Source organism: Pristiophorus japonicus, chromosome 11, assembly GCF_044704955.1.
Source record: "Pristiophorus japonicus isolate sPriJap1 chromosome 11, sPriJap1.hap1, whole genome shotgun sequence".
NCBI classification, from domain to species: Eukaryota; Metazoa; Chordata; class Chondrichthyes; family Pristiophoridae; genus Pristiophorus; species Pristiophorus japonicus.
The window spans coordinates 60,870,040-60,895,006 of record NC_091987.1 but is presented as its reverse complement, the minus strand read 5'-3'; the positions used below and the strand labels follow the sequence as shown (position 1 = coordinate 60,895,006).

Sequence of the window (24,967 nt, the reverse complement as noted above, 5' to 3'; positions counted from 1 at the left end):
GTGCCCGATGCCCTCAATAAAAAATATCTCGCGGCATCTCCGCTCTGCATGCATCTGGAAACTTACATAGGCTCACCAGTCGCCTGAGATCTGCCACGAAGTCTGGAACACTTTGCCCTTCTCGCCGCTGGTGCGTGTAAAACCGGTGTCTCGCCATGTGCATGCTGCTCGCCGGTTTAAGGTGTTCCCTGATCAACTTACTGAACTCTTTGAACGTCTTGTCTGCTGGCTTCTCTGGTGCTAGAAGGTCCTTCATCAGGGAGTACATTCTGGATCCACAAACCGTCAGGAGATGAGCCCTGCGTTTGTTGGCCGAATCCTGTCCCAACCGTTCCTTAGTGACAAAACTTTGCTGTAGTCTCTCAATAAAGTCGTCCCAATCATCACCAACACAGTACCTCTCTTCTGTGCTGCTAATGGCCATGCTCGCGTGGTTTAAATCTCAGTTTCTCGTCGCCAATAATATGCCCTTACTATACAGTATAAATGCACACGAGGCCCATACTTGAGAAAAGATCACTCTGTGACCAGTTACCTTTATTACCAAGACCTCAAGAGGCAGACAGTGGGTGGAGCTTCCCCTTTTATACCGGAAAGTTCAGGTTAGGAGTGTCCCCCACAAGTTCGCCCCCTGTGGTCAGTGTTCTCAAGGTATACAACTTAGGTCAGCTTATACATGGGTTACAATGACAGTTGAATACATGATAGAAACATATAAAATTCTGACAGGACTGGACAGGTTAGATGCAGGAAGAATGTTCTCGATGTTGGGGAAGTCCAGAACCAGAGGACACCGTCTAAGGATAAGGGGTAATCCATTTAGGACTGAGATGACGAGAAACTTCTTCACTCAGAGTTGTTAGCCTGTGGAATTTCCTGCCGCTGGGAGTTGTTGATGCCAGTTCATTGGATATATTCAAAAGGGAGTTAGATATGGCGCTTATGGCTATAAAGGGATCAAGGGGTATGGAGAGAAAGCAGGAAAGGGATATTGAGGTGAATGATCAGCCATGATCTGATTGAATGGTGGTGCAGGCTCGAAGGGCCGAATGGCCTACTCCTGAACCTATTTTCTATGTTTCTATGGTTGTCTAGGCTGCACGAAGCGTCCAGGACTTCCCACATGCCACAGGATGTGCACTCCACGGGACTGAGCTGCACTGCTAACCCTCTAGTTAGCCTTATCTAGTTTCAAATATACTTAAAAAGAAATAGAGAAAAGAGAGCTACTTACCAACTAACCTCAGTGGCCTCCCGAACTCACCGACCTCTGTGGCCTCCCGACCCCTTGGCCTCCGAACTCCAAACCTAAAAGAAATAGAGAAAAAAGAGCTACTTACCAACTCATCTCACCGGCTTCCGAACTCCTGGTCTCCAAACTCCCGACTCGCCGACCTCACAGGGCCTACCTATTCGCCGACCTGCCAACTCACTGACCTCAGGGCCTTACCGACTCGCCGACCTCACAGGGCCTACCTATTCGCCGACCTGCCAACTCACTGACCTCAGGGCCTTACCGACTCGCCGACCTCAACTTCAACTTTTTACGCACTATTGTCCTTGTAAAATAACGTTGAAAAATTAAGTCTTGTTGAATGAGGTGTAACAATGAGTTTTTAATGATGTATTAATTACTGCTGAACAGGCTCTGTCCCTGAAAAACAAATTTTATAAGTCTTGGAGTGTCATTCTCTCCATTTCATGATAAAAATCCATAGGTTTTTAAAATAATAAAAATTAATTTTTTTAAGTTTGTTTGATATTTCAACTTCTATCTTAATCCCATGTGTATGTTCCAATCTTTATTTCGCTGTCTGTGAAATGATTGAAAAGTGAATGATAATCAGTGCTTTCTATGTCCTGGTTTGTTGTCTGAGAATTCTTCAATCTGATTGGCTGCTCAACCTGCTCCTGGACGCTACAAATCCTCTTTTGATGGTGTAATAGGGGAAGTCAACACCACAAAGCCCACTAAATCTTTGTGGGCAGCTTTCTTCGAGATCGCTGACCGCAAAATCTGGCCCATCGCATCTTCGGTGCTCTAGTTGCAAAGTTACTTTGCTAGTTGCAATGGCAACATGTCCATCTAGTACCCAGACATTGTGTCTCCAGTGATATTTGGGGTCACAATATTCTGTTCCAGTAAATGCAATCTCAGTCACATGGTTTCCAAGAAATGTTGACATTTCTCATCAATTACTACTTCTTATACTATGTAAAGTATGAAGCTTAGTATAGGATTTAATGTAACCATCCTATTTAATCTAGTCTTCCATATGTTAGAGGGTCTTTGAGTTTCATTTCTCTCAAAAAGGATACCTCCAATTCCAAGTCAAATAAGAATCTGAATGTAAGCAGACAACATTCTCAAGTAGATCCCAAGAAAGATTCATTAGTTGAACTACACTGGGTCATCCTATATGGTCAGGATGTAGGTATTGAGGTCATCCAGGGATCTTGCTACCTCCTCCATTATCGGTCACATACTGCTCTGAAGACATTCCAAGGAAGAGACAAAGGCATCTATTTTTATGACTGAACTTGGGTAATTTCGTTGGCAATTCCAGTACAGCTTTTGCTACTATGCAGGACAGTCATCTTCAGTCAGCAATATTTTTGATCAAGATTGAAACCAACACCAAAGACACAGGAAAGAGTGCTATTCACTAAGTGTTCCTATCAACATGTCTATGGAGAAAAAGAGAAAATAAGACATCAGGCAAGAACACCCAGCTCTCCCCTTGAGGTTTTCTGAAAGGAATATAACTGAAAATGTAGCCACCACATTATCTCCTCCAGCTGCCAAATTATACCAATTCTAACCACTTCTGTCAAAGAAACCAAAGTGTTGTCAACATTGAAAGCGTTTATCTTAGGAGTTCTTATGGACTCATTCATTGGTAGAACTTCTCGAGCTGCCCTCTCTTGTCAGGACACAAGAGAAATACATCCTTCAAATCTACCTATGGGAGCAGTCTCAATTTTGGCATCTCCAAGATTCCTTTGTTCCAGACTAAGCTCTCAAGTTTTGATAAATGCAAATTCCTCTCAGTTAGGATTCCAAGAAATTGGCCAAATTGCAATAGCACTGTTTTTTGGCGCTGTTTGCGTTTAATGATTTTTTTTTTCTTCTGTTGAAATAACGCCAAAAAAGAAAAAAATGGCCAAACATTTGGCAAAGCGATTAAAATTGCGCCGTTTTTGTGCGACGAAAAAAAAATGCTTTGCCCTCTTTTTTTCGATCTTACCAGTCGTTGTTGTTGGTTGGTTTGTTATTTAAGTGATGTTTACAATTGAAAAGTTTAATATTCAACAACTTTTATCAAAGTTACAAAATAAACATTTAGAAAGTTGCACTTGAGTACAACTGTACAAATGTTTAATAAATTTCAAATTAGTTTTTCAACTAAACCAAACTTGTGCAGTTTCTCATTCGCAGAATAACGGGGTAATAGTCAACATGGTGGGATACAGTGGGCAGTCAATGATGAAACATGCCGTTCAGCCTTCATGCAAAGCGGTGAATTATCAGCTGCTGACGCAAGGCTCTTGCAGTAGCCCCCACCCCCCTCCCCTCTCTTGAGGTGGTTCTGCAATCCCAGTGGCAAATCCTGTCTCCTCATAATAGCTAAGTTGTGTAGCATGCAGCGCACCACAGTGAACTCAGCGACTTGCTCAGGGGAGTATTGCAGGCAGCCTCCATAGTGGTCCAGGCATCAGAAGTGCTGCATCAGCACTCCTATTGTCTTTTTGACGTGTGGCTATATGGCGGTTTTTGTAGCGATGCTCGGCTTCTGTCCGAGGGTTGCAGAGAGGGGTCATGAGCCAGGTGGCGAGCCCATAACCTTTGTCCCCCAGCATCCAGCTCTGGCCTTCTGGCTGATGCTCAAACAGCTGTGAGACAGTGCTCTCGTGCAAGATGAAAGCATCATGGATGCACCCTGGAAATTTTGCATTTACTGCCATGATGCGCTGAGTGGTGGCAGACGATATGTACGTTCAGCGAGTGGAATCCCTTTAGTTTCGATAAACCTCCGGATCCTGAAAAGATGCTCGCAGAGCGATGTGCAGTCATAATGGGGAACAAAGAAATGGCAGACCAATTGAACAAGTACTTTGGTTCGGTATTCACTAAGGAGGATACAAACAACCCTCCGGATATAAAAGGGGTCAGAGGGTCTAGTAAGGAGGAGGAACTGAGGGAAATCTTTATTAGTCGGGAAATTGTGTTGGGGAAATTGATGGGATTGAAGGCCGATAAATCCCCAGGGCCTGATGGACTGCATCCTAGAGTACTTAAGGAGGTGGCCTTGGAAATAGCGGATGCATTGACAGTCATTTTCCAACATTCCATTGACTCTGGATCAGTTCCTATGGAGTGGAGGGTAGCCAATGTAACCCCACTTTTTAAAAAAGGAGGGAGAGAGAAAACAGGGAATTATAGACCAGTCAGCCTGACCTCAGTAGTGGGTAAAATGATGGAATCAATTATTAAGGATGTCATAGCAGTGCATCTAGAAAATGGTGACATGATAGGTCCAAGTCAGCATGGATTTGTGAAAGGGAAATCATGCTTGACAAATCTTCTGGAATTTTTTGAGGATGTTTCCAGTAAAGTGGACAAAGGAGAACCAGTTGATGTGGTATATTTGGACTTTCAGAAGGCTTTCGACAAGGTCCCACACAAGAGATTAATGTGCAAAGTTAAAGCACATGGGATTGGGGGTAGTGTGCTGACGTGGATTGAGAACTGGTTGTCAGACAGGAAGCAAAGAGTAGGAGTAAACGGGTACTTTTCAGAATGGCAGGCAGTGACTAGTGGAGTGCCGCAAGGTTCTGTGCTGGGGCCCCAGCTGTTTACATTGTACATTAATGATTTAGACGAGGGGATTAAATGCAGTATCTCCAAATTTGCGGATGATACTAAGTTGGGTGGCAGTGTGAGCTGCGAGGAGGATGCTATTAGGCTGCAGAGTGACTTGGATAGGTTAGGTGAGTGGGCAAATGCATGGCAGATGAAGTATAATGTGGATAAATGTGAGGTTATCCACTTTGGTGGTAAAAACAGAGAGACAGACTATTATCTGAATGGTGACAGATTAGGAAAAGGGAAGGTGCAACGAGACCTGGGTGTCATGGTACATCAGTCATTGAAGGTTAGCATGCAGGTACAGCAGGCGGTTAAGAAAGCAAATGGCATGTTGGCCTTCATAGCGAGGGGATTTGAATACAGGGGCAGGGAGGTGTTGCTACAGTTGTACAGGGCCTTGGTGAGGCCACACCTGGAGTATTGTGTACAGTTTTGGTCTCCTAACTTGAGGAAGGACATTCTTGCTATTGAGGGAGTGCAGCGAAGGTTCACCAGACTGATTCCCGGGATGGCGGGACTGACCTATCAAGAAAGATTGGATCAACTGGGCTTGTATTCACTGGAGTTCAGAAGAATGAGAGGGGACCTCATAGAAACGTTTAAAATTCTGACGGGTTTAGACAGGTTAGATGCAGAAAGAATGTTCCCAATGTTGGGGAAGTCCAGAACCAGGGGTCACAGTCTGAGGATAAGGGGTAAGCCATTTAGGACCGAGATGAGGAGAAACTTCTTCACCCAGAGAGTGGTGAACCTGTGGAATTCTCTACCACAGAAAGTAGTTGAGGCCAATTCACTAAATATATTCAAAAGGGAGTTAGATGAAGTCCTTACTACTCGGGGGATCAAGGGTTATGGCGAGAAAGCAGGAATGGGGTACTGAAGTTTCATGTTCAGCCATGAACTCATTGAATGGCGGTGCAGGCTAGAAGGGCTGAATGGCCTGCTCCTGCACCTATTTTCTATGTTTCTATGTAATAGCAGCCTGTACCTTGGAGAAGCCAGTAATTCATGCAAAGCCTGTAGCCTTCTCATTCTGTGCCTCACTGATCATTGGTAAGCTGATGAAGTCCTTCCTGTGTGCAAGCAGTGCAGCAGTCATCTGGCGAATGTAACAAACTGCGAGATGGAGCATATGTCCCCTGCTGATGTTTGAAAGTAGCCGGAGGCATAGAAGGCAAATGCCGCAGTCACCTTCACCTCGACGGGCAGTGCAGTCTTCCTCACACTTGAAGGCTGTATGTCTGCCTTTATGAGCTGGCATATCTCTCTGACCACCTCTTTTCGAAAACGCAACCTTCTAACGCACTGTGCCTCAGACAGGTGCAGGTATGAGCGCTGCTCCCTGAAAACTCATTGGGGTTAAGGCCTCCTCCCCATAAGTCTGTAACCTCCTTGATTACGCTGATAATGCTGTCGAATAAGCCGCCTTCTAGGTCTCTGTTTGATGGCAAAAGCAGCCAGCAATAATGGCAGAGAAAGCATCGGCCCCATTCTTTTCAATGTCCTTAAAAACAAAGTATAAACTCTCAAAAACCTCATTGTAAAACGCAGCCTTCCCTCCAAATGCTTTAATTCACTGAACTGTAACTCCGTTAGGCACCGATTTTGCTGTGAATCCGACATGATAATGCCTGCATTTTTGTGGCGGTATTTAAGAATGACGATATTTGCCAATTTTTCAAAAGCGCCGCTATTGGAGTATTTAACACCGAGTGATGTCACAAAAACGGTTACGAAAAAGGGCAGTCATTATTTTTTAACGCCAGCCTTAAACCACTGGCCAATATCGGAAAATTACAGTAAATTTTTTTAACATCAAAAAATTGCATTAAAACGGGCGCAATCCTGGCCCATTTCTAGCCCCAAGTTTCTAAGCAGATGAGTGATTTTGAAGACCACATCTCTCGAGACTTGCAACTACCGCTGTTAGTGTAAAGAGTCATAAAGAATATTTGGGGAAATCTTTATAAGGATTTACAGATTTTTTATCGTGACAGAGTTTTCTTTGTTTAGCCTGTGGCTGATTGCTATGTGATTCTTCAAAGTTAAACAGAGTACAGACAGTTGCTTAAGAAGAATAAAGATCATCATCTCCTGGTTTTCCTCCAGACCTCCACCGAGAGTAAGGAGAGAACGAAGGAGAAATGTATTTAATCAGGGAGTTGTTGGAGCATGAAATGCTTTGCCACAGGGAAAGGTTGAGGCAGGCAGCACTGCATCTTTTCAAGAAAAATTGGATAAATATTTGAAGCAGAGAAAAATACAAGGCTATAGGGAGAGAGAGAGCAGTGGGATTAATTTTGGATTGCTCTTTGGCTGATAAAGTGATCCTTTCTTAGAAAGGGTCTACTTACCATGCCAGATAGCTTAACATCAGCACGGCTCAGAAGCCATTCTTGATATGATACTCCAATTTAATAGATAAACTAACTGAGGGGCAGTGCTGTGTGGCGGGATCAGGTTGGTAGAGGACCTCTGTCTTACGGATGTTTAGCATAAGACCCATGCTTTCGTTTGCCTCGGTGAAGATGTTGACGATGGCTTGGAGTTCAGCCTCCAAGTGTGCGCAGACGCAAGCGTTGTCGGCGTACTGTAGTTCAATGACAGAGGATGGGACGACCTTGGATCTGACCTGGAGGCGGTGGAGGTTGAACAGATTCCCATTTGTTCTATAACTTAGCTCCACTCCAGGGGGTTTGCTGAGGTTAAGTTGGAGCATTTCAGCAAGAAAGATCGAGCAGAGCGTTGGTGCGATGACGCAGCCTTGCTTGACCTCGGTCCGGACATCAATTGGGTCTGTGGTGGATCCCGGATCAGGATCATAGCTTGCATAATGTCATCGTGGAGCATGTGAAGGATGGTGACAAACTTTTGAGGGCAGCCGAAATGGAGGAGGACGCTCCATAATCCCTCAAGGTTGACCGTGTCGAAGGCCTTTGTGAGGTCAAAGAAGGCCATGTACAAGGGTTAGTGCTGTTCCCTGCATTTCTCTCATAACTGCCGCGCGGTGAAGATCATGTCCGTTGTACCCCTTCGTAGGCAGAATCCGCATTGCGACTCTGGGAGGAGCTCTTCAGCCACAGGGCGAAGACGATTGAGGAGGATTCTTGCAATGACTTTCCCTGTGACCGACGGCAGGGAAACTCTTCTGTAGTTACCGCAGTCGGACTTGTCACCTTTCTTGAAGATGGTCACGATTACGGCGTCTGAGATCTCCTGGAATGCTCTCCTCCTTCCAGATAAGAGAAATAAGGTCATGTATTCGCGTCATTAGTGCATCTCCGCCATGTTTTAGTGCTTCGATGGATATTCCATCTGCTTCTGATGTCTTGATATTCTTCAGCTGACGGATGGCCTTTTCTACCTCATGCCGGGCTGGGGTTGTACTGAGATGGTGATGAGTAGCATGCTGCAGGATGGAGTCGAGGACACTCGCGTCAATAAGGGCAGACACAGACAACGAGGTCCAACACCGCTGAGGTGTGAGTCCGGGGATCGGCAGAGGCCTATAAAGGCAGCAGGAGTTCGTGGTGGCTGAGGCGTGAGTCCGGGGATCGGCAGAGGCCTATAAAGGCCCCGCGAGGCAGCGGGAGTTCATGGTCGCTGAGGCGTGAGTCCGGGGATCGGCAGAGGCCTATAAAAGGCCGCGAGAGGCAGCGGGAGTTCGTGGTCGCTGAGGCGTGAGTCCAGGGATCGGCAGAGGCCTATAAAAGGCGTGCTTGTGCAGATACAGGGAGAAGGCAAAAAAGAAGTAGAAAGAAATCGAAAGGTGACATCACAGCCAGGGGGGTAAGTAATTGGCTGGTGATTGGTAAGTAGTTGTTCTTTTTCTTTTCTTTATCAGTAAATAACATTTACCATTGTTGTTGCCAATTTAAGTGTATGTAAGGGTTAAGTCATGGCAGGAGAGCTCGGATACGTGTTATGCTCCTCCTGTACTATGTGGGAAATCAGGGACGCCGCCAGTCCACGTGTGCAGGAAGTGTGTCCGCCTCCAGCTCCTGACGAACCGCCTTGCGGAACTGGAGCTGCGGGTGGATTCACTCTGAAGCACGCACGATGCTGAGAATGATGTGAATAGCACGTTTAGTGAGTTGGTCGTACCGCAGGTCAAGGGTACACAGCCAGATAGGGAATGGAAGACCAACAGGAAGAGCAGTGCAAGGAAGGTAGTGCAGGGATTCCCTGCGGTCATCCCCCTGCAAAGCAGATACACCGCTTTGAGTACTGTTGAGGGGGATGACTCATCAGAGGGAAGCAGCAGCAGCCAAGTTCATGGCACCATGTCTGGCTCTGCTGCACAGGAGGGCAGGAAAAAGAGTGAGAGGGCAGGAAAAAGAGTGAGAGAGCAATAGTAATAGGGGATTCAATTGTAAGGGGCATAGATAGGCGTTTCTGCGGCCGCAACCGAGACTGCAGGATGGTATGTTGCCTCCCTGATGCAAGGGTCAAGGATGTCTCGGAGCGGGTGCAGGACATTATGAAAATGGAGGGTGAACAGCCAGTTGTCGTGGTGCATATAGGTACCAATGACATAGGTAAAAAACGGGATGAGGTCCTACGAGGTGAATTTAGAGAGCGAGGAGCTAAATTAAAAAGTAGGACCTCAAAAGTAGTAATCTCAGGATTGCTATCAGTGCTACGTGCTAGTCAGAGTAGGAATTGCAGGATAGCTCAGATGAATACGTGGCTTGAGGAGTAGTGCAGAAGGGAGGGATTCAAATTCCTGGGACATTGGAACCGGTTCTGGGGGAGATGGGACCAGTACAAAGCAGATGGTCTGCACCTGGGCAGGACCGGAATCAATGTCCTGGGGGGAGTGTTTGCTAGTGCTGTTGGGGAGGAGTTAAACTAATATGGTAGGGGGATGGGAACCTATGCAGGGAGACAGATGGAAATAAAATGGAGTCAGAAGCAAAATATAGAAAGGAGAATAGTAAAAGTGGAGGGTAGAGAAACCCAAGGCAAAAAAACAAAAAGGGCCACATTACAGCTAAATTCTGAAGGGGCAAAGTGTGTTTTAAAAAAACAAGCCTGAGTGCGAGGAGTACTCGGAATAAGGTGGATGAATTAACTGCGCAGACAGCAGTTAACAGAATATGATGTAATTGGCATCATGGAGACATGGCTCCAGGGGGACCAAGGCTGGGAACTCAACATCCAAGGGTAGTCAGCATTTTGGAAGGATAGACAGAAAGGAAAAGGAGGCGGGGTGGCATTGCTGGTTAAAGATGAAATCAATGCAATTGTAAGGAAGGACATTAGCGTGGATGATGTGGAATCGGTATGGTGGAGCTGCGGAATTCCAAAGGGCAGAAAAAGCTAGTGGGAGTTGTGTAAAGACCACCAAATAGTAGTAGTGAGGTTGGGGACAGCATCAAACATGAAATAAGGGATGTGTGCAATAAAGGTACAGCAGTAATCATGGGCGACTTTAATCTACACATTGATTGGGCGAACCTAACTGGTAGCAATGCGGTGGAGGAGAATTTCCTGGAGTGTATTAGAGATGGTTTTCTCGACCAATATGTAGAGGAACTAACCAGGGAGCTGGCCATCCTAGACTGGGTGATGTGTAATGAGAGGGGACTAATTAGCAATCTTGTTGTGCGAGGCCCCTTGGGGAAAAGTGACCATAATATGGTAGAATTCCTTATTAAGATGGAGAGTGACAAAGTTAATTCGGAAACTAGGGTCCTGAACTTAAGGAAAGGTAACTTCGACGTTATGAGGCGTGAATTGGCTAGAATAGATTGGCAAACGAGACTCAAAGGGTTGATGGTGGATAAGCAATGGCAAACATTTAAAGATCACATGGATGAACTTCAGCAAATGTACATCTCTGTCTGGAGTAAAAATAAAACTGGGAAGGTGGCTCAACCATGGATAACAAAGGAAATTAAGGATAGTGTTAAAGCCAAGGAAGAGGCATATCAATTGGCTAGAAAAAGCAACAAACCTGAGGACTGGGAGAAATTTAAAACCCTTAGGGTTTAATTAAGAGGGGGAAAATAGAGTACGAGAGGAAGCTTGCAGTGAATATAAAAACTGCAAAAGCTTCTATGAATATGTGAAGAGAAAAAGATTAGTAAAGACAAACGTAGGTCCCTTGCAGTCGGATTCAGGTGAATTTATAATGGGGAACAAAGAAATGACAGACCAATTGAACAAATATTTCGGTTCTGTCTTCACGAAGGAAGATACAAATAGCCTTCCGAAGGTACTAGGGGACAGTGGGTCTAGTGAGAAGGAGGAACTGAAGGATATCCTTATTAGGCAGGAAATTGTGTTAGGGAAATTGATGGGATTGAAGGCCGATAAATCCCCGGGGCCTGATCGTCTGCATCCCAGAGTGCTCAAGGAAGTGGCCCTAGAAATAGTGGATGCATTGGTGATCATTTTCCAACAGTCTATCGACTCTGGATCAGTTCCCATGGACTGGAGGGTGGCTAATGTAACACCACTTTTTTAAAAAGGAGGGAGAGAGAAAATGGGCAATTATAAACCGGTTAGCTTGACATCAGTAGTGGGGAGTTTTTTGAGGATGTAACTCGCAGAGTGGACAAGGGAGAAGCAGTGGATGTGGTGTATTTGGACTTGCAGAAGGCTTTTGACAAGGTCCCGCACAAGAGATTGTTGTGCAAAATCAAAGCACATGGTATTGGGGGTAATATACTGACGTGGATAGGGAACTGGTTGGCAGACAGGAAGCAGAGAGTCGGGATAAACGGGTCCTTTTCAGAATGGCAGGCAGTGACTAGTGCAGTGCCGCAGGGCTCAGTGCTGGGACCCCAGCTCTTTACAATATACGTTAACGATTTGGATGAAGGGATAGAGTGTAATATCTCCAAGTTTGCAGATGACACTAAACTGGGTGGCGGTGTGAGCTGTGAGGAGGACGCTAAGAGGCTGCAGGGTGACTTGGACAGGTTAGGTGAGTGGGCAAATGCATGGCAGATGCAGTATAATGTGGATAAATGTGAGGTTATCCATTTTGGGGGCAAAAACACGAAGGCAGAATATTATCTGAATGGCGGCAGACTAGGAAAAGGGGAGGTGCAGCGAAACTTGGGTGTCATGGTACATCAGTCACTTAAAGTGGGCACGCAGGTACAGCAGGCGGTAAAGAAGGCAAATGGTATGTTGGCCTTCATAGCTAGGGGATTTGAATATTGAAGCAGGGAGGTCTTACTACAGTTGTACAGGGCCTTAGTGAGGCCTCACCTGTAATATTGTGTTCAGTTTTGGTCTCCTAATCTGAGGAAGGACGTTCTTGCTATTGAGGGAGTGCAGCGAAGGTTCACCCAACTGATTCCAGGGATGGCTGGGCTGTCATATGAGGAGAGACTGGATCAACTGGGCCTTTATTCACTGGAGTTTAGAAGGATGAGAGGGGATCTCATAGAAACATATAAGATTCTGACGGGACTGGACAGGCTAGATGCGGGAAGAATGTTCCCGATGTTGGAGAAGTCCAGAACCAGGGGACATAGACTTAGGATAAGGGGTAGGCCATTTTGGACAGAGATGAGGAGAAAGTTCTTCACTCAGAGAGTTGTTAACCTGTGGAATTCCCTACCGCAGAGAGTAGTTGATGCCAGTTCACTGGATATATTCAAGAGGGAGTTAGATATGGCTCTTATGGTTAAGGGGATCAAGGGGTATGGAGATAAAGCAGGAAAGGGGTACTGAAGGAATGATCAACCATGATCTCATTGAATGGTGGTGCAGGCTCGAAGGGTCGAATGGCCTACCCCTGCACCTATTTTCTATGTTTCTGTTTCACTGTGTCAGTGCAGCCTTCGGTTGCCTGAGGAAGAGAGTGTTTGAAGACCAATGAAGGAGGACCTCAAACCCGGCACCAAGCTCATGGTCTACAAGGCAGTAGTGATACCCGCCCTCCTATATAGCTCAGAGACGAGGACTATATACAACAGACACCTCAAAACGCTGGAGAAGTACCACCAGCACTACCTCCGCAAGATCCTGCAAATCTATTGGCAGGATAGGTGCACCAACGTCAGTGTTCTCGCTCAGGCCCCAATATTCCCAGCATCGAAGCATTGACTACGCACGATCAGTTCCGTTGGGCGGGCCACATTGTCCACATGCCTGACACTAAACTCCCAAAGCAAGTGGTCTACTCAGCTCCGACACGGCAAGCAAGCCCCAGGGGGGCAGAGGAAATGCTTCAAGGACTCCCTCAGAGCTTCCTTGAAAAAGTGCAACATCCCCACCGACACCTGGGATCCCTGGCCCAAGACCGGCCAAAGTGGAGGAAGAGCATCCGGGCAGGCGCTGAGCACCTTGCGTCTCAACACCGAGAGCAAGCTGAAGCCAAGCGTAGACAGCAGAAGGAGCATGCAGCAACCCAGACACCCCACCCACCTGTTCCTTCAACCACCATTTGTCCCACCTGTGACAGAGACTGTGGGTCCAGCATCGGACTCTTCAGTCACCTGAGAACTCATTTTTAATGTGGAAGCAAGTTATCCTCGACTCCGAAGGACTGCCTAAGAAGATGATGATAAACTACATATATCAAAAGTAGCTTTCTTTTTGATCAAGAAAGAGTTAAACTTTTCAGAACCTGAGAGCCAGAAAAAAGTAGTGCTATCCCTTGAGATTGCATTCAACAATCTGTTCAGCAAGTAGGACCTTGTCTCATCAGATGCACAAGTAATGGAGACTGTCTTCCCCCCTATAATTCATAAGTGTTTTAATTGCGATTGTTCGAAAACATGTAGAGCAGAGAACTGACAGCCAACATGACGCTAAAGTTACTGCATTTTAAAAAGTTTCAAAGGTACAGGAAAACATCAGGTTTGATTTCTGTTATTTTATAGCTCCAACAACTATGGAGGATTCTAGAGATCCATATCTTTAACTACTTTATTCTAAAGTAAAAGTTAACAAAGGTGCATGAGTCAGGGAGTTACCCTGACGCAGTGTTTTCACTGCCACAAGGTTTGCATCATTTGGTTAAAATGCTACTCACTTTGGGTAGTTCTGGACAGAACATTGCTTGCAGGTCCCAAGATTCATGGCCATTTTCATTATTCTACATGCATAACCTGGTATGTGTTATATCTTGTACAGAAGACATTTGTGGTGCTTGGTGTTTCCATTTAAAAAAAAACTAGTGAGCCTTTTCAGTTGAAGACATTAGGGTAGCTGTCGATGTTTAGATTACAAAACAGTCAAAGAGCACGGGTCAGCAATGTTAAATTTTATACTATACAGACTTGTCAATGCCAGTATGGAAAGCTAGGTTCAAATACATCCATCTTCCTCCATTTCACTGGCAACACTACTTCCCTGATGCCAGTAAGTCTGTGCCATTAAATCCTATTGCTGTCTTGATGGGTGCTTCAAAGCTTATGTCTAGCCACATGTGCTACTGCTCAGTGAACCTGAACTTGCTATAATGCAAATCAAGTTTGTATAATTTGGCCATCTCAATCTCTTTACATAAGAAATAGGAGCAGGAGTAGACCATTTGGCCCTTTGAGCCTGCTCCACCATTCAATAAGATCATGGCTGATCTTTTACATCAACTCCACCTTCCCTCACTATCCCCATATCCCTTGATTCCCTTAGTATCTAAACATCTATTGATCTCTGTCTTGAATATACTCAACAACTGAGCATCCACAGCCCTCTGGGGTAGAGAATTCCAAAGATTCACCACCCTCTTAGTGAAGAAATTGCTCTGTATCTAAGTCCTAAATACCAACCCCTTATTCTGAGACTGTGATCCCTGGTTCTAGATTCCCCAGCCTTGATAAACTGTTGCCCTGCCAGCCTTTTCGGTCTCTCTTTATCCCCAATCTGGTAAATTTTTGACAAGGCATAAAAAAGTATGTTGCATCCAAGTTGGTATTTTATATAGACACTACAGAGACACATATATAATAGATTAAGTGGGCAAAACTGTGGCAAATGGATTTCAATATAGGCAAGAATGAGGTCATCCACTTTGGACTAAAAAGAATAGATCAGAGTACTTTCTAAATGGTGAAAAGCTAAAAGCAGTGGAGGTCGATAGAGACTTAGGAGTCCATGTACATAGATCATTAAAATGTAATGGAGAGGTACAAAAATAATTAAAAAGGCTAACTGAATATTGGCCTTTATATCTAGAGAACTAGAATACAAGAGATTAGAAATCATGCTGCAGATATACAAAGCTCTGGTTAGACCACACCTGGAGTACTGTGTTCCGCTCTGTAGCTTTCCTTTCTCTACCACTTCCCATCATCACATTTGGAATCCCTGGAGGATCTATCTTTGGCCCCCTTCTCTACCCTTTCTAAAAGCAGCTCCTGGGCAACATCGTCTGCAGACATGGGTCAGCTTCCATATGTGAACTGGCATCCAACTCTACCTGTCATCCACCTATTTTGATCCCTCCATAGTTTTTATGCTTTCACACTACTTGTCTGGGACAATTCATTATTTTATCCAGCTAAACATTGGGAAAACTGAAGTCATCATCTTAATCCACCACCAAAAATGCCATACCCTTGTCATCAACTCAATCTTCCTCCCTGGACACTTCTTGAGTCGAACCAGACTGTCTGCAACCTGTTGTTCCACCCCAACTGAGCTTCTGACCCCATATCGCTCCTCACAAATACCACCTACTTCCACCTCTGTAACATCATCTGCCTCCGCCTTAATTCAGCTGCAGCTGAAGGCCTCTCATCCATGACTTTCCAGGAAACTATTCTAATGGTCTTCTGGCCAGCCTCCTCCCTCCATAAACTTCAGCTCATCCAACTTTACTGAGGGTATATCCAATCTCACATCAAGTCCTACTCGCCCATCAGCCCTGTTCTGCCTGATCTATATTGGTTCCCCATACCTTCAATTTTAAATTCTCATCCTTATGTTTAAATCCTTCGATGGCCTCGCCACTGCCTAACTTATAACCATCTCCAGCACTACACCAATCTGTCCCCAAACTCTGTTCCTCTCTCTCTAGCCTTGTGCATCTGCCCCTTCCTTTACCCCACCATAGAAGGCTGTACCTTCAACCACCTAGGGCCCATGCACTGGAATTTTGGCCTAAACCTAACTGCTTTCCATGTTTTCCTCCTTTAAGACCCTCCTTAAAACCTGCATCTTTGACCAAACTTTTGATCATCCCTCCTAGTATCTCCATTTTTCTTTTCTTATACCTCTGTGAAGCATCTTGGGATGTTGCTCCATATTAAAGGCACTATAGAAGTGTTTGTTGTGAAATGAAGCTCTTTGGTCAGAAAAATAATTGTAAATATTTACAGTTAGCTGATCTTTATCATTTCTTTGGAGATCATTTACCAAGACTGAGATATCTGCAAAAGGGAGCAGACACTGGCCCTTCATTGACTTTACCAGAGCACATGGGGGGGAAATCATTATCAAGATCCATCAACCCATTCAAAATGTCATAGCCGTGTAATCTAGATCAAGGGTTCTCAACCGGCGGTCCGCAAGAAGGTTTTAAGGGGTACACCAAAATAACGCTAACCCAAGTTAAACCAATCCTATTTCTCGTTGCTTCTTAAATGGAACCAATCGAAATCCAGATGTAACCTCTGGTTAATCAATTAACCAATAAGATTCTTCTTTTGATCCAAAAGTCTGAGCCCTCCTTCACTTTTAGCCAATACAAACTCTTGTTTGATCCATTGTCTCAATCCGCCACCTTCCTGACCAATAATCTTTGCCTAACTCGCACTTCTGGGATAGATGTGGCCAATCTGGGTGTTTGGTTTATTCAGCGCTTTGGATGGGCAAGGCAAAGCCAAATCAGCGCAGTGATTACAGGTGGGGTCAGTTCAGTGGACGCCATTGTGCTTCAAACATGGCAGGGCAGGGCAATCCGGTGCAGAGATACACCAGGACTGGGCCAACAGGGAATACATTGAGGTTATCACCAGCAGCATCTAAAAGAAAAAAAGAAGACTTGCATTTATATATTGCCTTTCACTACCTCAAGATATCCCAAAGCGCTTTACAGCCAATAGAGTGCTTTCTGAAGTATAGTCACTGATGTGTAATGTAGGAAACATGGCAGCCAATTTGCACACAACAAGCTCCCACAAACAGCAGTGTATTCTTTTTATTAATGTTGATTAGGAATAAATATTGGCCAGGCTACCAGGGATAACAGCCCCTGCTCTTTCAAATAGTGTTATGGGATCTTTTACGTCCACCTCGGAGAGCAGCCAGCTTCAGTTTAACGGTATCTCCGACAGTGCAGCACTCCCTCAGTACTGCACTGGAGTGTCAGCCGAGATTTTTGTGCTCCAATCTCTGTGGATTTCCTCAATTCATTTGGTAAGGAGCAGCAGCCAGTGAATAATAAATAACTAGCAATTACAATAGAGTCACCAAAGGAGAGATTCCTTTTTACACCCATTCACTCTGGTGGGTGTCAGTAATGCTGGGGTTTAGGGCCTGGTTCAGGTCATATCCTGTGTTAGTTTGATGGCAGTGGAAAAATAAAATTGCATCTAATATCCAATTATCGAATAAAGGGGGTGGGGTTAATACATGATTGGAATTTCTCTTCCTAATTAGTCACATTATGTAAGTAAAACACAAATAATAAATAAATATGTTTACTTGTATAACTAATTTATATGCAGAAAAATTGCTTGTATTATGGGGGGTCTGTGGAATTTTTATAACATGGGAGGGGGGCCTAAGAAGCAAAAATGATCTAGATGATCAGTGACATAACCGTTTTGAATCATGTATCTGACCATTTGTCCTGGAGCTTGTTGGTGCGCTCGTTTCTTGTGGAGGTATTCCTTGCTAATTTTCTCATTCCTGAAGTAATTTACTCTTTGCAAGAATATGGTTCCACTGGCACCAGTTGCTTTCAGGTAACTTGCCAAAGTGGTGATTATTGTGTGAGCATTGATAAAGGGTATTGACAAGCTATTTGACTCTTGGAGGTGCACTAGAGCAATACTTGATGTATTTCTGGCCTCATACACTCCATCACAAAGACCTCCTGCTTTCACCTCCATAACATCGCCCTCCCCCACCCCTGCCTCAGCCCATCTGCCACTGAAACCCTCATTATTGCCTTTCTCATCTCCAGATAACTATTCTGATGCCTGGCCTCCACCCTCTGTAATTTTCAGCTCATCCAAAATCTGCTGGCCATATCTTTTCTCCATCCCACTCACCTATTGCGCTTGCTGACCTACATAGCCTCCCGCTTACCCAACATCTAAATTTAAATCCCATCATGGTTTTGCCCCTCCCTGTGCCCTTCCCTTCCTTTGTAACATACACACATCCTCTGGCTTGTATGTGTTAAACATGAGAACGCCCACTTTCTCTCCCACGCTCCTTTTGGCTGTTTAGAATAGACCTTAAGCTATCATTTTTTTCTGAAAATAAAGGGCCGCAAAATTCAGCATTTAGGTTTCAACATGGCGTCCGTTGCGCTCACGCACTCTTCTGGTGCGGGTTGCGCCAGACGCCAATTTGGGGAGGATGTTAGCACGTGCACAGAGAGATTCTGCTTGAAGTTTGCAGAGTAGGCCGATCGTGAAATCAGTCAGCATGCAACGCTGATTTGACGCTAGCGCTGCCATCTTAGAACTCAACGCTCCAGCTAACACCCTCTCTAAATGCGCACAGCTGAACACACATTCAGCAGCAGGAAGGGACCCCCAGCAGTGCTTTTTAAAGGGATCATCAACTACTTACAGGTTAGTTACTGATTGATTTCTGCTGGCTGTTGCTGAATTTGTAAAAGTGTTTGGTGGTTTCTAGAGTACTTTAAAGTTGCTCAATCTACAGGGAGTGGTTTGGCAAGTGCTGACGGACTTTGACCTGACTGCAACGATTCTGCACAGACCACCTGTTCCCAGACATGGGTGCACTAGTCGGCAGTCCCCTTGGCCTACAGCATGACAGGGAGAATGAACAGAGGCAACACAGAGCAGGACAAGCTGCTGGAAGAGGGGGGAGAAGGGCTCTCAGCAGGAGACCATATCCATCCAGAGTGTTCAGGGAGCAATACTTCTACCTGAGCTGCAGTGAGGAACAGTGTGTCAGTTGTCTGTGCTTCACTAACTGTCCTTACTGAAATCTGCCAACTGCTGCAGCCACAACTGCAACCTTAAAGCAGGGCAAGGACCCGCATTGCCAGTGGCTGGGAAGATTCCCATGAACGTTAATGCACAGGCTCTTTCCAGACTGGAGCAGGAGATACTTGCAACTTCTCCCAATTTGCTGTCCACTGTTGCATAAGGGAGGTAACTGAGGCACTGTATTCCAAAAGAGCTGAATACATTTCATTCTCTCTGGCCAGAGCAGCAGCAGGCAGAGAAGCACGTGGCTTCGCGAGGATTGCAGTCTTCTCCATTGTGCAGGAGGCCACTTACTGCACTTGCATCGCATTGCGGGTGCCGCATGTAAACTCTGAGATGTACAACAACCGAGAGGGAATTCCACTACCTCAACATCCAGCTGGTGTGAGACCATACTCAGTGAATCATGCAGGTGAATGCCCAGTATCCTGGCCGCAGTTGTGATGTCTTCATTCTGAAGCACTCTGCTGTGCCATCTGCATTTGAGCCACCACGACAAACCAGTCTGAGCTTGCATGTCAGAAAGCTGACCTTACATGACTTCACTCTGAGCTTCCGCTGTAGCACTCGGGTGTTAGGTGGCTTTTGTGTGTGTTGCAATGGAAGCTGAGACATCGGCCATCAGACACTGCATCATGGTTGGGTCCACAAGTGTGCGAACGGAGTTGTCCACCAGTTCCTCGTTGGAAAGGATGGGCTCCAAACTCTGCGCAAAGCCCTGTGCCAAGTTGGTACAGGACTCCTCCATGTTCCTTGACATTTCATTGTGCATACCCATCAGTCTTCTTCTGTAGCCTGCTCCATCGAATTGCTCATCTGAGTCCTCTGCAGCAGAACTCGTGTGTGACCTCACCCTCCAGGGAATTGCCACCTGCACTATCATATCCCCCTGCCCTGGCTGCAGACCACTCGTGCCAGGAGTCTAACCGTGCAGAACTCGTGTCTAAACTATCCTCCAAATTACGCGGCGTGTCAGTGTTTGAGCTGGTGACTGCGAGAGTGAAATCAAGTGAGAGTGCTGTGTCGTCTTCATCTCTGCCTTCTTCCTCTTCCACATGTTGCTCTTCCACTACTGGCTGGCCAGGTTGCTGTTCTTGGGTATCTGAAAGGACAAAGGCACAAGCGTAGGGTTGTGGTGTGGGGAGGGGGGAAGTAAGAGGTGCATGCTTACACCTCTTAAATCAAATGACATTGTGAGATGTGAGAAGGAGCATTGGGTTTGAAGATACCGTCGTTTTTAATGGTTTCAGCCCCACCGCTGGCCACAGCTGCTCCAATGATGGCGACCACAGTCTCCTCCATCAAAGTAAGGTCATACAGTCGTGCCTCTCCCCCACCGGTTAGCTCCTGCTGCCTCCAGTTATGCGCCAACTTGTCTCACAAGAGAGAGGAAAGTATGTCAGTGAATATGGTGCAATATGTTTGGGTGATGTGTCTGCCCTGATTGAATAACTGTCAGTCTGCGCAGGCTGTGAGATGTGGGTGTGAGGCTTGCAGCAGTGCTACGCGTGTGGGGATGAGGTGAAGCCATGAATGTGGGGTATGAGTCCTGTTTGATGAGATTGTTAGTAGGTGAGTGATTTTGGGGGAGGATGTATGGTGCATTGAGCAGTGTGTGAGGCTCGTGATGCAGTTGGTGGGATATGGCATTTGAAGATGAATTCACTGACCTTGACCACTTGTGTAAGGTCATGGAACTTCTTGCAGCACTGCATCCAGGTCCTCGGGGCTTGACTCCTGGCATTGACCGCCACCGCTATCTGCTCTCACTGCCTTCGCAGAGTTTGTCTGGAGATCCTCCAAGCCTCCTGTGGATAGAGGACACTTCTCCTCCTGTCCACCACCTCCACCAAGACCTCCAGTGCAGCGACTGAGAACCTTGGAGAAGACACTCTCCCCTGTTGCACCATTAGTCACTCTTGCAGGTCAGACTCTCTTCCCCAAACAGTTCCAGCAGCTGCTCCAGCCAAAATGCACCTCTCTTTTAAATGGTGCAGGCTGGCTTCAAGTAGTGCAGGCTAGCTTTAACTGGTGCTAGCCTGTCACAAATTTGGCCCCCTGCTCAGATATGCAGCCACTCAGCAGCTCGGTTAGCGCTGCCTGCACGCTAAAATCATTTAAATTAGCAGGCAGCACGAAGCTTGCTAATCGTGCATCGCGATACCTGCGCCTGTTTTCAAGGGCTATTGAATTTAGTCCCCAAGGTATTTAGAAAGTAACATGGTGCTTCCTGGCACCTTAATGTACTGAGTCATACAGACCATAATGAGGTTTGATTAGTGTGTATGCTAAGTTAGCTGGTCTAAGGCAGAGCAGTAGTAGAGGCACTACAAACTAGCAGTACAGTTTTTTTTAAATTGTATTGTGCTTAGATTTCATATTCAAAAAACCTTTTAATTTAAAATTATCATACTTTTTTATTATTCAGCTCTTTATTTCGATGACATGCAAGATTATTAATTCTGACTTCCTGTTATGTGGACACAACCTTAACCTATAATCATCCAGAGGATCAACTGCATGCTTTATGAAATGTTACCTTGCAAATTTCACTAGTAACTAAAACTATTAATTTGAAAATGACTGAGAGAAAAAGGAGCACCCACATAAACTTCTCAGATTTAAATTATCTTGGTAATAATTGATTTAAAAAAAATCAGTGGTGGACTTGAGTGCACCAGGGTCTGTTTTGTCACAAGCCAAAAATAAATTATACAGGTGAGTAATTAGTTTGTTTTCCTTCTTTGAGTTCTAAATGCACAGTGAAAAAATCTTATTTTATCAAAACCATTTTATTTTTTGTTGTATGTGATTATATGGCTTTGCAGCAGCAACATTGGCGCGCCCAGTTCAGTGAAAGGTCATCATCATCATAGGCAGTCCCTCGGAATCAAGGAAGACTTGCTTCCACTCTTAACATGAGTTCTTCGGTAGGTGTACAGTCCAATACGAGAACCACAGTCCCTGTCACAAGTGGGACAGACAGTCGTTGAGGGAAGGGGTGGGTGGGACTGGTTTGCCGCACGCTCTTTCCACTGCCTGCACTTGATTTCTGCATGCTCTTGGCGACGAGACTCGTGGTGCTCAGTGCCCTCCCAGATGCGTTCCTCCACTTAGGTCGGTCTTTGGCTAAGGACTCCCAGGTGTCAGTGGGGATGTTGCACTTTATCAGGGAGGCTTTCATGGTGTCCTTGTAACGTTTCCACTGCCCACTTTTGGCTCGTTTGCCGTGAAGGAGTTCCGAGTAGACGCTTGCTTTGGGAGTCTCGTGTCTGGCAAGCGGAGCTGATCAAGTGTGGTCAGTGCTTCAATGCTGGGGATGTTGGCCAGGTTGAGGATGCTAACGTTGATGCGTCTGTCCTCCCAGGGGATTTGTAGGATCTTGTGGAGACATCGTTGGTGGTATTTCTCCAGCGACTTGAGGTGTCTACTGTACATGGTCTATGTTTCTGAGCCATACAGGAGGGCAGGTATTACTATAGCCCTGTAGACAATGAGCTTAGTGACAGTTTTGAAGGCCTGGTCTTCAAACACACTTTTCCTCAGGTGGCCGAAGGCTGCACTGGCGCACTGGAGGCGGTGTTGGATCTCGTCGTCAATGCCTGCTCTTGTTGATAGGAGGCTGCCGAGATAAGTGAAGTGGTCCACGTTGTCCAGGGCCGCGCCGTGGATCTTGATGACTGGGAGCAGTGCTGTGTGGCGAGGACAGGCTGGTGGAGGACCTTTGTCTTACTGATGTTTAGCATAAGACCCATGCTTTCGTACGCCTCGATAAATACGTCGACTATGTTCTGGAGTTCAGCCTCTGTATGTGTGCAGACGCAGGCGTCGTCCGCGTGCTGTGTAGCTTGACAACAGAGGTTGGGATGGTCTTGGACCTAGCCTGGAGACGGCGAAGGTTGAACAGGTTCCCACTGGTGCTGTAGTTTAGTTCCACTCCAGCGGGGAGCTTGTCAACTGAGGTGGAGCATGGCAGCGAAGAAGATTGAGAAGAGGGTTGGGGCGATGACGCAGCCCTGCTTGACCCCGGTTCGGACGTGGATTGGGTCTGTAATGGATCCGTTGGTAAGGATCACAGCCTGCATGTCATCGTGGAGCAGCCGGAAGATGGTGACGTACTTTTGGGGCCATCCGAAACGGAGGAGAACGCTTCATAGACCCTGGCGGTTAACAGTGTCAATGGCCTTTATAAGGTCGAAGAAGGCCATGTATAAGGCTGGCGCCGTTCCCTGCATTTTTCCTGCAGGTGTCGCGCTGCAAAAATCATTTCCGTTGTGCCCTTTAGGGGACAAAATCCGCACTGCGACTCCGGGAGGAGCTCCTCGGCCACAGGGAGAAAAAGGTTGAGGAGCACTCTAGCGCCTTTCCCAGTGGCTGATAGCAGGGAGATTCCTCTGTAGTTGCCGCAGTTGGACTTGTCCCCTTTTTTAAAGATGGTCACGGTCACTGCATCTCTGAGATATCCCGGCATGCTCTCCTCCCTCCAGATGAGAGCGATGCGGTCATGTATTCGCGCCAACAGTGTCTCTCCGCCATACTTCAGTGCCTCAGCAGGGATTCCATCTGCTCCCGTAACCTTATTTTTTTAGCTGTCTTATGGTTTTTCTGCCTCGTGCAGTGTTGGGGTCTCACTGAGGTGGTGGCGGGTAGCATGCTGCGGAATGGAGTCGAGAGCACTCGAGTCAAAGGCAGTCTCGATTGAGGAGTGAAAGATACGTAGAAAGTGTATGCTTGATGTGTGCTTTGTAGGTGTCAATCATTCTCTGTCTGTAACCTAATTTATTTGGTTTGATATGGATACCCTGCACCACCATAAGTATTCCAAAATACAGCATTGCTGTTCCCTGCCATCACTGTATTATTCCTTTGCTTTTTAATATCACTCTGCTATGGCTCATTATACATACCTAGTAATGCTCAGCCATGGGGATATAGGGCCCAAGTTTCGGGTGGAGTTGCTCCTAGTTTTTTTGAGCAACTAATTTAGTTTGGAGTATGTTAGAAATGGCAATTCTCGGATATTAGTTTGCTCCAGTTCTAGTGAGTTAGTTGAGGTTGGCTTTAGGTAAGGTATTTTTTTTTTCAAAAGGGGGCGTGTCCAGCCACTCAGGCCTGTTTTGCAAGTTTCGGCTTACAACAAACTAACTTAGGATGGAGTAAGTATCCACTTTTGAAAAACCTTACCGAGAGTTAAGTTTAGTGCAGGAACAGCCAGAGACGGCGGGGGGTGGGGGGGTACGGTAGTGGGGGGGCACCCCTGCTCTCTCCACCGGCCCTTCGATCATTTCGAGTGCCCCCCAACCCACGCTCCTCCGTCCTCCATCCCTTGCCTCCGTCCTCCATCCCTTGCCTCCGTCCTCCATCCCTTGCCTCCGTCCTCCATCCCTTGCCTCGCTCCTCCCCCACAGATCACCTCCCCAGTGCCCCCTTTCCACGCTCCTCCATCCCTCCCCGGTACCCACACCATTCTGAAACAGACTGGGAAAAAACGCCCTGCTGAGCCATTGCGCAGGCGCGCACGTTGCAACGCGCACGCGCAACGAAGCCGGCAGTCTTCAGATACGCAGGGGCTTAGCCCCGCCCACCTGCAGCTTACTCCGCCCCAGGAAATCTGCGCTGCGCCACGCCATGCCACGGTCCAGGAGGACCGAAGAGCAGCAAAATATTCCGGCGCACCTTCGAGCCCAGGCAGGTCACGTAAGTCTCGGAGGTGCGCCGTTTTCACCTGATGCCGAAAGTTGGGCCCATAATGTTAATAGATTTTTGTCAAGCAAGATATCCAGGACGAAGTTGTGAACAATCTTGGCGCTCAGGTCATGTTCATTCCCGAGTTTCAGTTTTGTGGTTCAATGTGTCGTCTCAACCTGCTCAATAAGGTTACAGCCTTGTAACCTCTTTCTGATGGTATTCAGTTGATATTTAGAGACTGATTTTATTGTTTCTTTATTGGTTGGAAAAGCATTGCAAGAATAGAACTAACTATGCAAAATTGAAC

General features: G+C 46.2%; 1 protein-coding gene across 1 annotated transcript in view; it reads left to right on the top strand.

Moving 5' to 3' along the window:
- The window catches only part of caska (calcium/calmodulin-dependent serine protein kinase a), a 600,725-nt gene that overhangs the window by 394,204 nt on the left and 181,554 nt on the right, over positions 1 to 24,967 (top strand). The gene's annotated exons all lie outside the window — the stretch shown is intronic.